Raw genomic sequence first — 12732 nt, 5'->3', positions numbered from 1 at the left:
GTGCTTTTAAGATTTTCTCTGTCCTTAGAATTCTCAGGTTTCACTTTGATTATTTTGCTGTGGCTTTTTAAAATAATCTTTTAGTCTTTTATGAATTTATTAGAATTTCTGTACTTAAGAATTGGTGACTCAATAATTATAAGATATTCTTAGAAATTATCTATTTTATCATCTTTTCTTTGTTGTTTTCTTCCAGAATCCAAACTATATTAAATTCTCTCTTTAGCTTTTTTGTCTTTTGACCTTTCTTTGACAATTTTTAATTGCATAATCTCTGTGGCCTAAATGTTGAGTCATCATTTGGGTCTATCTTGCAATTCCAAATTTCTCTCTTCAGATACATAGACTTTGTTGATTAATTGGTTCATTTGTTTTTTATTTCAATAATTTCATATTTTTGTTTCTAAATTTGAATTTTGTTCTTTTCAAAATGTACATGGTTATTCATTAATTGTTTCTTCCATTCTGTTGATATTTTCAAGCTATTATTTTAATTCTTTAGATATACTAAACAAACATATTCTAAATACCAATATACTACATTTTTTGGTCTGTTTCTCCAGTTTTGTAACCATATTTATATATGTTGTTTTTGAATTTGTGCTGTTTGTTGGACTCCAAATTTTCTCGGGGTAATTCTGTGAGATCAATGTGAAGTTTTCCTCCTCAGTGTATACATTTGTTTCTGCCACCTATAGGTGCTACCATCTTGGGGCATTTTTTTTTTATAATTTTCTCTTTGAAATTTTGTTGGAATTCATGAACAGCATTAGTGTATGTGACCTTTTTTTTTTTTTTTTAAATCACAAACCTGGGAAAGAGCTGGTTTGTGAGTATGAAAGCTCAGGGAATTTTTTTGTTTTTAATTTACCCAGGACTAGGATTTAGACAGACAAATATTCTTGTTGTCCCTTTTTATGGCTAGTTTCATTTCCCATTTTCTTCTCCTAGTAAAGGTATAACCTCTTTAAGTGTAACACAGACTTTAGGCTCTGATCATCACATGCCAGGCAAACATTAAAGGTGAAACTCCACGTTTACAGGGATGGCAAGATCATACAGGACAAGGCAGCTTTGGTGCTCACACACTACCCAGGTTTTCAGGTTTCACTTCATTTTCTATTTTGCAGAATCCTCAGTTTTATATCAGCTCAGCCACGTATTCAGAACTTTTCTGTTTTGCCCATTATTTTATTTTTTTTTATTTTTTTTTTTTAAAGATTTTTTTTTTTTAATAGAGGCATGTTTTATTTCTTTCTTTCTTTATTTGTTTGTTTGTTTTGTTTATACATGCACTGGGTACAGTCAGAAGCACGGGAGGGTGAGAGAATTCACCAGAGCCAGATCAGGAAGCAGAGCAGGCAGAAGGACCGAAGTACACTGCTGAGGGGAGCAGCGGGCGGCAGGAGAGGTCTGCGCGCCATGTGGGACCCTCCTCTGGTGGCCGGGGAGCAGCCGGGGATCGAACCGGCGCCGCAGAGGCCGCGGGCAGCTTCGCAACCCAGCGCTCAACCGCTGCGCCACCGGGGAGGCCCTGCCCATTATTTTAATATCTAATCTATCATATTGTTGAAAATGGAATCTTCTGATTTGTATTTTATGCTAGTTATCAAGCATTTTGGTTTCCCTTTTGGATATGAGTTTTACTTAATACAACTACTATACAATAGTCCATCACATAAATATATCACATGGATGAATATATTTTCTTTTTTTTTTTAAATAGAGGCATGTTTTTTATTTATTTATTTATTTATTTGTTTGTTTGTTTTGTTTATACATGCACTGGGTACAGTCAGAAGCGCAGGAGGGTGAGAGAATTCACCAGAGCCAGAGCAGGGAGCAGAGCAGGCAGAAGGACCGAAGTACACTGCTGAGGGGAGCAGCGGGCGGCAGGAGAGGTCTGCGCGCCATGCGGGACCCTTCTCCGGTGGCCGGGGAGCAGCCGGGGATCGAACTAGCGCCGCAGAGGCCGCGGGCAGCTTCGCAACCCAGGGCTCTACCGCTGCACCACCGGGGAGGCCCTGAATATATTTTCTTTTGAAAGATATTTACATTTCTCTATTTTCACAAGTATGAACAATGCTGTTGCAGTGAATGTTTACATACTCATTCTCATATGTATGTGTATCTTTTTTTTAAAAGATTTATTTATTCACTTTATACAAGAACAGGGGTACAGACCCGATGTGCAGGAGGGTGAGAGGATTCACCAGAGACAGGGCAGGGAACAGAACAGGCAGACTGACGAAATACACTGCTGAGGGGAGCAGCGGGTATGACAGGAGAGGTCCGACCGGTCATGTGGGACCCTTGCAGGCCGGCCGGAATCAAACCAGCGCTGCAGAGGCTGCGGGCAGCTTCACAGCGCTGCGCTCAACCACCTGCGCCACCAAGGGGGGCCCTGTCTGTGTATCGTTTAAAAAATATATGACTAGTAGCCCTCTGCCTGTCTGTGACTATGCAGGTCTCTCTCTTTTTCTCCTTTTCCTAATAAACATGTCTTTTAAAAATGTTTTCAAAAATCTGTAATAGTTACATATAGGTGTTATAGGTAGGTAGAACTATATTTCCTCCAAAAGATCCCCTAACTCTTCGTATCCTGGATGTCACCTTATTTGGAAATAGAGTCCTTGAAGATATAAGTAGCTCAGTTGACCTGAGGTCATACTGGCATTCAGGGGCTCCTAATCCAACTGGTGTCTTTACAAGCAGATGGCCATGTGAAAACAGAGACACAGGGAGAAAGCCGCGTGAAGAGTGTTTACTACCACAATCAGGAACTCTCAGGGTTCCCCCAAACTGGAAGAGGCAAGAAGGCTCTTCCCCTAGGGGCTTCAGAGAGAGAAAGGCAGAGCTGATACCTTAGTTTTGGAACTCTGACTTCTAGAATTGTGAGAGAATACATTTGTGTTGCTTCTAGTCAGCCAGTTTGTGGTATTTCAATACAGTAGTTCATGAAACAAACGCTTTTGGGTTGTATAGGATATGTACATATTCAGTTTTAGTAGATTCTACCTAATGCTTTCTAAAGTGCTTGTACCAATTATGTCCTGCTATCGGTGTAAGGATATCCCCGTTGTTCATTCTCACCAACATATGCTCTCAGCCGACTAACAAAACTTTTCTAATTTGGTAAATGTGGAATGGTATCTGTTTTAGTCCGTTTAGACTACCAGAGCAAACCCCCACAGTGTGGATAGCTTATACACAACAGAAGTTCATTTCTCACAGTTCTGGCAGTCAGATGTCCAAGATTAGGGTAACAGCGTGGGCAGGTGGGGGGCCTCTTCTACATTGGCATCGCCTGGGTGATTCCTCAATTGCCAAGCCTCACCGTATGCAGGAGGGGGAGGTGTCTCTGAGGGGCCTCCTATAAGAGCACTAATTCCAGTCATGAGGGAAGAGCCTTTCAAAATCCCATGTCCCAATAGCATCACCTTACGGTTTAAATTTCACCAGGTAAATTTAGGGGGACACATTCAGATTACAGCAGATCATGGTAACTTTTATCATTTGAATGTCTATTCCCCAATGACTTGTGATGTTAAGCATCTTTTTATGTGTTTATTTGCTTTTCAGATTTATTTTTCCCTGACTTGCCAGCTTAAAAAATTCCCATAGTTTATCAATTGCTTAGTTTATTTGTAGGAATTATTAATATATATTGATACCAATCTTCCTGGTAATAAGACTTGAAAATTTCAGTTTTCACTTTTTTATATTTCACTTTATTTGTGGTGTCTTTTAATAAACAAAGTTCTTAATTTCAATATACCAAATACATAACTTTTGTTCACCATTTGTACCTTTTGTTTTGTGTTTAATCAATTCCTTCCTATTAACTTAAAAAACAGTCTCCTAAAATTTCTTTTAAAATTTATAGTTTTGGGCCTCACTGGTGGCACAATGGGTTAAGCACTGCATTATGAAGCAGTCCGAAGCCTCTGCAGCACGAGTTCAATCCCCGGCCGGCCAGGGAGCAACCCACATGGCGCAGCAGACCTCCCCTGTCTCGCCCGCTGCTCCCCTCAGCAGTGTATTTCACTCAGTCTGCCTGTTCTGTTCCCCACTCTGACTCTGGTGAATCCTCTCACCCCCCACATCTCTGGCCTGTACCATAGCTCTTGTATGTAGGAATAAATAAATCTTAAAAAAATATAATTTTGCATATTTCAGGTGGAGCCTTTGTTCCATATAGAACTCTTTTATTGTCACTGGTTGATAGTCCATCCTTCCCCCACTGATTTCTAAGCATATGTGTTTTTTTCATTTTATTTTATTTTATATAATTCTTACATCATTTTTCATTCTTGCACAATGTATGCATTTTCATTTTGTTTATATTCCCCATACAATACCACCCCCCTTATTTTGACCCTAATCCCTCCTCCCCTCCCCCTACCTCCCACAGTGGATCTCTGGTTTATAGTTGCTTGTTGATTTTAATTTTTACTTTATTACAATTAGTCTATGTTTGTAGCAGCACTATTTACAATAGCTAAGCTATGGAAACAACCAAATGCCCAAAAATAGATGACTGGATCAAGAAGATGTGGTACATATACACCATGGAATATTATTCAGCATTCAAAAAAGATAAACTCATGCAATTTGCAGCAACATGGATGGAGCTGGAAGGGATCATGCTCAGCGAAATAAGCCAGAAAGATAAAGAAAAATACCAGATGGTCTCACTCATAGTTAGCATATGTGTTGACCCATGTCTGGTTTTTCTATGCTATTTTATTTTTCTATTTTTCTCCTGCTTCAGCAATTTCACAAAATCCTAAGTGCTATTGTTGTTGGCTGTTCATCTGAAAAATCCTGAACTGTCTTCTTCCCAAGATGAACATTAAGACTATTCCTTCTGGGCCTCCCCGGTGGTGCAGCGGTTGAGCGCTGGGTTGCGAAGCTGCCCGCAGCCTTTGCAGTGCTGGCTCGATCCCTGGCTGCTCCCCGGCCACCTGAGGAGGGTCCCGTATGGCGCGCAGACCTCTCCTGCCGCCCGCTGCTCCCCTCAGCAGTGTACTTCGGTCCTTCTGCCTGCTCTGCTCCCTGCTCTGGCTCTGGTGAATTCTCTCACTCTCCCGCGCTTCTGATTGTACCCAGTGCTTGTATAAATAAATAGATAAATCGTTAAAAAAAAAAAAAACTTAAAAAAAAAAAAGACTATTCCTTCTAAATACTATGTTAGCTTCATTCTGTGGATTGATGTGTAATATTTCCCTTGTTATAAAGGGTTTCTAATTTTATTTTCTTGCTGATCCATTAACCATTTAGAAGTTTTCCCCTCCACTTCCAAATATGAGAGAATTTAAAAACATTTTTGGTTAGTAATTATATTTTAGTATAATAATGATAAAAATATTGTCTATGAATACAGTTTCCTTAGTGCCAGTTGATACTTATGGTAAAAATCCAATTTATGCTTGAAAATTAAGTTGTATTCTTTCTTTATTTTTTTGTAGAAGAACTGGGCTGTGGGCTAGAGATACTGGGAGTGGGTCGAGGGTAAGAGGACTCACCAGAGACAGAGTGGGAAGCAGAACAAGCAGATTGACTGAAATACACTGCTGAGGGGAGCAGCGGGCGAGTCAGGAGAGGTCTGCTGTGCCATGTGGGGAGCTCCCAGGCCGGGGATCGAATTCAGGCCATAGTGGTGATTGGGCTGAGACTTAACCCAACCCTAAGTTATATTATTTAATTGTTGATTTCTGGGTTTAAATTTGTTCTTTAAAGCAGAATTGCTAATTGTGTTGTTCAAATTTTCTCTATTCTTACTAAATGTTAATGGTTTGACTTATAAGTTACTAAGTGAAATACATCTTTTATTATGGTTGTGATATTATGAATTCCCTTTTAATTCTAAAACTTTTTCCTTTATATAGTCTGAGATAATGTTACCAAGTGCATGGCAGATTAGAATTATTTTATCTTCCTGGCAAACTGAACATTTTATCTTTATGTAATGACCCTCATTATTTTTAGTTATACATTTTTAATAAACAGATATAAATACACACATACACTATACTTTTCAAGTTTTTCTGCGTACTTATGTTTTAGGTGTGTCACCTGTAACAGCTTTGTGCAGTATTTGAAAAATATCTAATTGGAGTCTACTATTATTAGATAAGTTTAATCCTTTCATATTTAGCAACATTTCCTTTGAATTTATCATATCAGTTAATTCGTTCCGAAAAAATCCCTTTTTATGCTTATATTTATTCCTTTTTTCTCATTTACTGGGTTGATCAGGTTTTCTTGTGTTCTCCTTTTTCCTTAATTATTTGAAAGTTATCTTTTCTATATCTAATCTTTAACTATTTGTCTTTAAAAATGTGGCAGTAACATTTGAGCAAAATCTAGAAGTAATCCACTTCTCTATTCTTCTTTTGAACAGTACATGAAGCTAGAATATTTCCAATCTTATCTCTCCATTCTAAATTACCAAATTGCTTTTGCCCAGGATTTTGTTGCTATTTGGTTTATGTGCCACGCAAATAACTCATTTATTTAACTAATTTTTAAAAATGTTATTTATATATATTTTACATCATTCTTCCTTTTTTGTACAATGTGTGCTTTCTCCTCTCAAGTGTAGCTCTCGTAAAATTCCCACCACCAATTCACCCATGCACTATCACCATAGTCCCTTTTTTTTTAACTGTTTAAATATTTAATCTGTTGTTATTTTTTTAATGGTTTCAACTGTTTCAATGTTCACTATCCTTTCATTTTAGAGTTTCCTTTTGTGAGTAAATTAGTCCTGTTAGTAAATTAGTATTGGGTGCTCAAAAGTTTCTTTACTTCACATTCACTCCTAAATAACAGTTCAGCTATTTAAAGAATTTATTTATTATAAACATGTTTTAAACACTTTGAAGATACAGGCATCTGATCAGTTTCTACGACGAGTTTATAAGAAGCTATAATCTTTGTTTGTATAGTTCAAAGTTTTATATGCATTGTATGAATTGTATTATATAAATCCTCAAAATCCTTAAACACTGCTTGCATAGTTGCTCTTTGAAAATCTCTCTCCTCTTTCCTCTCTCCCACTGTCTCTCCTCTACTTTCTCCTGTCCTACTGCAACAGGGTGACGCCCAGGAAAAGGGAAGTTCCAGGTTCCTTGCCCCACCCAAGGGAGGGAGGATGGAGCTCAAGAGGAAAGAGAAAAAGCTAGAGAAGAGCCTGAGGAAGGAAGGAAGCAGGATGAAGAGCCAAAATGAGACCTGGAGGAGGCACATGGAGCAGAGAGACATGTGAAGAAGCTGCACTTGCCTTTGGTCCTCGACTGGTTGAAACAGATGTGGATGAGAGACCCATGGGGCAATTAACAATGGCAGCTTTTACCTTGATTTTGATTTCGCTCTTTTCCTCCAGACTTGTCTGTTTTTTTTTTTCTGTTCCTTTAGGCTTATGTCAGGCTTTTGGGCCTTGCTCTGGACCAATCCCATTTGGGTGGACTTTTACCCACAAGGGAATGGGTGACTTTGGGTGCTTGATTTAGAAACTATATTCTTTGTCTTTCCTGTATTGTTTACTAATTGTATTAAAGTTCCTTCCCATTAAAGTCTTATATGTTTTGTGTTGATGCGGTGGGTGGCAGAACCTATTTAGAGCAGGCAGGTTTGGGGGTTCTAAGGTACCCCTCTCCCTGCCCTGTAACACTATCATCCCTCTTTCTCCTTCCCTTCCCCTCTCCTAGGTAGCTGCAACATTAAATCAACCTTAGACCAATTTTAGGGAAATATATTGAGTTTAGATTTTAGTAGTCTCGTTTAAGAATGATCAAGCCCAAACCCTAAATCCAAAAAATAGCCTTATATTTTCCACAATGAAGTCAGTTTCTGATATTCAGTTGCTCATGGACTAAAGCAGAAATGGAGCCACACTTTGCCATTTAGACCAGGCATCAGGTTTTTAATGTCCTTCAATTCTTCCACTGGCAAATACATGCCGTTTATCATGTGCCATCCACTTGACACCGCTTTTTGACATTCCCAGATGTAGAACATCGTCTGAAGGTGATATAATATATTCTGTCCCCTTTGGACACATGATTCACTACACATAACTATTGCCAACCTGGAAAAAATTTCTTAAATACTGAGAAATTGAAAGACATAAAACTTTAAAATTACTTAGGTGAAATGATTTTCTTGGAGCTGTCTAGCAAGCCAGTGTGTCACCGTCAGTGCAGAAGGCAATGAAAGTGGGAAAAGCAGGCTCGGCTGGCTAACTTCTTTCCTTGAACTGAGGAAGCAAGGGGTCATTTATCCCTTCATGTCTCTCTTGCAAGAAGCTCTCCACTGGGCTTTTTTTGAGGAAGGCATTTCCTGACTCTGAGTTCAGTCAGCTCATTCAGTCACGCATTTTATACATTGGTATTTGTATACTTATTAACCCTCATTATGTAACTGGACATGGTATAGAGAATCTAGCCCAGGTTGTGCAACCAAAAGACAGTGATATAACTTCTTTGCTTCCATTTCCTTATGTATAAAATGGAAACAATAACTGCATCACCGATCCTTCAAGATACTTGCTTACTCTGTATCACCAACCCCTTCTTGCAGTAAGAATTTTTATAATTTTCCAGCATGATGCTCAAGATACATGAAAATATACATTCTAGATTTTTCTAAGAAGAGTGCACATATAAGTGGTTTTGCAATATGATTTTTGGTGGAATAGTCAAAAAAGAGTAAGTTGGACCTCCCTGGTGGCACAGGCAGTTGAGCACAGTGCTATGAAGCTATTCGCAGCCTCAGTAATGCCAGTTCGATCCCCGCCAGCCACGGAGACACCCACATGACGAGGCAGACCTCTCTTGTCTCACCCACTGCTCCCCTCAGCAGTGTGTTTCAGTCAGTCTGCCTGTTCTGCTCCCCACTCTGTCTCTGGTGAATCCTCTCACCCTCCTGCATATCTGGTTCTTGTATAAATAAATAAATCTTTAAAAATATGCTTTCATTAAAAAAGAGTAAGTGAAAAATGCTGTTTAGAGAAGGAAAACCATTCATTCAATAACTATCTAGCATCCATGTCCCAGGCACATTAGTTTCTCCTCTCCTGAAGTCTATTTTCTATTGAGAAGATGAGAAGAGGCAAGCAAAAAAATCAGCATGTAAATTCACACACAAAAATATTTCAGCAAGGAATATTTGCAGAGAATTGAAAGAACAGTGTTATAGAGAATAACTGGGTCTCCTCTCTGTAGAGGTGACATTTAAGATGAGACCAAAATGTCATGTGAAAGTCAGAGGGAAGCATAATCCCAGGAAGTGATTGAACCCTAAGATGGATAAGAGTTTGGTATGTTAAACGAATCAGAAACTGGCGGGTGGTGGGGGAGTGGTTTGAGAAGGAAGCAGGAGCAGGTCAAATAGGGCTTTAGATGTTAGACTGAAATGTTTTTCTTTCATTTTGAGTGTGAAGAACAACCTCTTAGATTTAAAGATAATCAAGTGCTGAGGAGTTAGTAGAAGATGTGCAGTGGATTAGGACTCAGATGGGATGGATGGATGGATGGATAGACAGATAGACAGACATACTTATAAATGTATCTAAGCAGATCTCTAGATTAGGTAGAGATATAGACACAGATACAGACATAAGGGATTTGATCATACAATTACGGAGGCTTACAAATCTCCCAGGAGAACCAATGGTATAGTCCAGTTTGAATCAAAAGGTCTAAGAACCAGGGTGAACTGACACAATGATGACAGCCTTGAGACTCAAGAAGAGCTGATATTTCAATTAGAGTTTCAAGACAGGAAAAAGCCAATGTCCCAGTTCAAAGGCTGTCAGACAGCAGGAATTCGTGGTCTTTTTGTTCTATTTAGGCCTTTAGTGATTAGGGAGAACAATGTGCTTTATTCACTCTACTGATTCAAATGTTAATCTTATCCAGAAATGCCCTCACAGGAACACCCAGAATAAAGTTTGATCAAATGTCTGAGCACTCCGTGGCTTCGTCAAGTTGACATAGAATACTAACCATCACACACGCTGTACATGAAGGAGCTGGGATTTGATCTGAGATCTGACTGTCTCTGAAGTCATGTTTTTCTAGCCAAATGAGACAATATGTCACCCTCTGTGGTGGCTGTAGGTGCATGGTCTAGAGAGAAACCAGCCAGCTGCCTTCAGTCACCCTAGCTGTAATCCCAACACAAATGTTGCCCAGTGACCTCTGCTTTTCTTCCTGCTGTCACAGCTTCCCAGGATTGAGTCCTGTCTCTCTGCTGTCCAAGTTACTACTACTACTTGGAAGAGACTTCTTCCCTAGGCACATTCCACAAGCATAACGATGGCTCTGTTTACTGCATCTCTATAATCTGGTGGGAAAAGATTCTGCTATTTACATTTCATTTAATCCTAAAAACCTTGTTACATTAATTTTAATTTGCAGATTAGGCATTTAGGTCCAAAGACAGCAAGTAGCTTTCCTAAGTCCTAAATGGTTAGAAGTTAGTAGAGCTGAGTTTGGAACACAAGTTTGATTCTAGAAGTCAGTCTCTTTCTATTAAGCTCTACTGGCTTCTTTTTTTGGCCACTACAACTCTCAACATTTCAGCTCCAAAATGCAAAATTACATATGACTTACTTCAACATACTTTGCTTTTCCCAGGATTTGTTGTAGGGAAAAAGTGAGAAAAAATATGTTCTACTTATCCTTGATGCATTATAAGCCACCCTCAGAACCTAGTAGCATAAATAATCATTTTATTACATTCATGAATTCTGGGTCAGGAAGACACAGTGGAATGACTTGACTGTACCATGATGCTTGAGGCCTCAGGAGGGAAGATTCAATCAGCTAGAGATGACTCAGAAGCCAGGAAAGGGAATTATCTGGTGGTTCTAGGATAACCCAAATGTTGGATAAAATGGGACTGTTGATGCACTCATATGTAAACTTCTCACCTGACCCAGGATCCGTACAATGTGGAAGCCTCCAGGTAGCTGGTCTGCATAAACAAGAGGTTCTCAAGGAGAGACAGTGAAGCACTGCCTTTATGATCTAGTCTGGGAACTCCTGTAGCATCACTCCTGCAATCAAATTCTACTGGTCAAAACAACCATATGACTGCCCAGTTCAAGGAAAGGGGTCAGAGATTCCAGACCTCAGTATGAGAAGTGTCATTGAATTTTATAGCTGTTTTAAAACAAACAAACAAACAAAACAACACCATGGGGTATGAAGGCCCAAGGAAGTGTAGGAAAGTAGACAGAAATAATTCCTTGCTATAATCAATGAGAGCTTTGTTTCTAGCCAGGCATACTGCCTTGCAAGCATAAAACATTCATGTCCAAACAATGTGGAACATCAACTGGTTTGGTCACAAACAAGTTGCCTTGCTTTTTTTCCAAAGAGAAATGCCTAAACTTAAGGAAGCTCCTTTGGCAGCAGCAGTGTCTGCAGTAGCACCAAAATCTCTGAGAGCAGTGCTGAATATTCTGTAAACTGTCCAGTTTCTTGTGGGTCATGGAGACCCAGTTTTGCCTGCCAAGATGGGGGAGGGAACAACAAATGACTCCAGGGCTTTAACGATCAAGTTTCTAACCTTCCTTTTAAAGTTAGGTGCTTCACTTGGATTAAATTTAGGTCATGTGGAAATCCTTTGTTTAATTTTCTTTTTTAAAATAAGTTTCCATAAGCTGATATAATTTATTTATTTTCTTCATTTATCCAGTTAAATTATTCAGGGGTTGTGTTTTGATGCTTAATTGGGCGAGGTATTAATGATCCTGGTGAAAGTGAGAGGGAATGGCTGTGTTTATGTCAGGCCTGTTCCTGTTAGATTCTATTTTCTGGAACAGAGGAGTTATGTATTTATTAAAAACTATTGACCCAAATAAATTGCCTGAGATTCATTATTGCCTTGCCAGGTGGGGCCCTGGGCACAGGCTTGAAATGACCAAGGCCTTGCATCATCTTGATCATCATTTTTTATCAGGTTTTTTAAAAGAACATACTCCAATTGTGAGCCAAAACCAAAATATGTGGTGTCACTAAATTCAGGGACTTGAATTATAGTTGTATCATGATAATTGGCTATTTAAATGGTCATTATTCAGAAGCAATGATGGGTAAATATAACAACAACAAAAAAACTCTCAAATCTACAAAGCTATCTTTTCTGATTTGAAACTATTTTTGTTGCTTATGTATCCTCTGTGCATCTCCCAAAATCATAATGTTTTCAAGAAATATGGACCTTGAATACAGGCAGACATAAATTCTTCACAATTATTCAACTATAGATAAGTCGCTCCAACTTTTTGAGCCAGTAATCTGGTTACAATAAGATAGGGAAACTAATACTGGCTGTTGGAAGGTAAATAAGAGGGAATGTGGGCCTCCCTTGGTGGTGCGGGAGGTTGAGCGCAGCGTTGTGAATCTGTGGGCAGCCTCTGCAGCGCCGGTTCTATCCGGGCCAGCTGGCGAGGCTCCCACTCTCCTGTCTCACCCACTGCTGTCTCACCCTCAGCAGTATATTTCAGTCTGTGTGTTCTGTTCCCTGCACCGTCTGTGGTGAATCCTCTCACCCTCCAGTGCATCTGGTCTGTACCCTGGTTCTTGTATAAATAAATAAATCTTAAAAAAAAATTAAAACAGTTTAAAAAAAATTAAAACACTGTTTAAAAAAAAAATAAGAGGGAATGTAAAATCCCCATGGCAAAGCCTGGCACCTAGTGAACGGGGATGCATC

This window comes from Talpa occidentalis, unplaced genomic scaffold (assembly GCF_014898055.3).
Source record: "Talpa occidentalis isolate TD23 unplaced genomic scaffold, MPIMG_talOcc4v2.1 talOcc4.4, whole genome shotgun sequence".
Lineage (NCBI taxonomy): Eukaryota > Metazoa > Chordata > Mammalia > Eulipotyphla > Talpidae > Talpa > Talpa occidentalis.
The sequence above is the reverse complement of the archived record's forward strand: the minus strand, read 5'-3'. Positions refer to the sequence as shown.